Consider the following 1,586-nt stretch of genomic DNA (forward strand, 5'->3'; position numbering starts at 1 on the left):
AGACTTTGAACTATTAATCTTCATTTTGTTGGGTGCGGAAGCTTAATAGGAATCAGTAGGAGAATATAGCTTGAGAAAGTATGTTTTACAACTTAAGGAATTCGATTTATAATCCTCGCATGTGAGTTTAATAGCAACATCAATCGCAAATTGAATCAGAGTAACTTAGTGAAGTCAAACCCTAACCTCTTTGTCTTGAATTGATATTTTTGTAATCAGTTGATATTTTCTTAATTTGTTAGAATTTTAATTTAAGTTATTTATTTTTTGTTAATTTCTGTTTTTGTCTCCCGCAAATCCAAAAATCTTTATTTTCTTCAATTAGTTACAAAACTAGGAAAATTCGTACTTAACACGCAATCCTCGTGGGAATGATACTCTTTTCATCACTTTATTACTTTTTGCGCCTAGTACACTTGCTACACATTGCATGTTGTCAAATCAACGCATCAAGTTTTTGGCGCCATTGCCGAGGATTGATTTAGTGTTAATATTGAAGTTTTCTAGTTTTCACTAGATTGGAGTTTTATTTTTGTTTTAATTAGTTTTAGTTTAATTTTGTGTTTTTTTCATTCATTTGTGATCTTGTGTAGTTTATGCAAAGAGCGAAACAACATCCAGTGGTTCCCATTGATCCTGAGATTGAAAGAACCACGAGAAGACTTATTAGAGAGAGAAGAGAACGAGAGGCAATAGTCATTGAGATGGCTGAAACTAGAACTTTGAGGGAATTTTCAGTACCCTTCGGTAATGGTAGTGGTCCAAGTATCACTAGACCACCGGTGCAAGCCAACAATTTTGAAATAAAGCCGACAATCATCCAAATGATCCAACAGTCGGCACAATTTGGGGAAATGCAATGGAAGATCCAAATTCACACATTGCAAACTTCCTAGAGATCTGTGACACATTCAAGGCAAATGGAGTGTCAGATGATGCCATCAAGTTAAGATTATTCCCCTTTTCATTGAGGGATAAAGCAAAGGGATGGTTAATGGCACTACCAGCAAGAACAATCACAACCTGAATGAATTGGCACAAAGGTTCCTGACTAAATACTTCCCTTCAGCAAAATCTGCAAAGATGAGAAATGATATCACATCATTTCTACAGGAAGAGAATGAGTCACTTTATGAAGTATCAGAGAGATATAAGGAACTGCTGAGAAAGTCTCCACACCATGGTTTGCCTGTTTGGATGCAAGTCCAAACTTTTTATAATGGGTTGCTAACAAATGCGCAAACAATGGTGGATACAGCATCCAGAGGAGCATTACAAAACAAGACACCCTGAAGAAGTGTATGAGTTACTTGAAGTCCTAGCAAGTAACAACTACCAGAGACCCAATGAAAGAATTCATCCGAAGAAGGCTATGGGTATTCATGAAGTAGATGCTTACACGGCCATTTCAGCCCAACTGATAGCACTTCAGAAACAATTAGGAGGTATGCAAGTAAATTCAATTCAAACACCTCAAGTAACATGTGATTTTTGTGCAGGTAACCATGCAAGCATTGAATGCCAAGTGGGAAATAATTTTGCTTTAGCATTCTCATCATTAGAACAAGTCAATTATTTGGCTGGGA

At 36.4% G+C, this 1,586-nt stretch overlaps 1 non-coding gene across 1 annotated transcript; it reads right to left on the reverse strand.

Moving 5' to 3' along the window:
- Positions 1 to 1,080: 1,080 nt before the first annotated feature.
- Positions 1,081 to 1,187, reverse strand: LOC116119255. The gene has a single exon (XR_004126356.1). It is a non-coding gene; the product is annotated as a small nucleolar RNA R71 (small nucleolar RNA).
- Positions 1,188 to 1,586: the final 399 nt, after the last annotated feature.

This window comes from Pistacia vera, unplaced genomic scaffold (genome assembly GCF_008641045.1).
Source record: "Pistacia vera cultivar Batoury unplaced genomic scaffold, PisVer_v2 Contig878, whole genome shotgun sequence".
Taxonomy (NCBI): domain Eukaryota; kingdom Viridiplantae; phylum Streptophyta; class Magnoliopsida; order Sapindales; family Anacardiaceae; genus Pistacia; species Pistacia vera.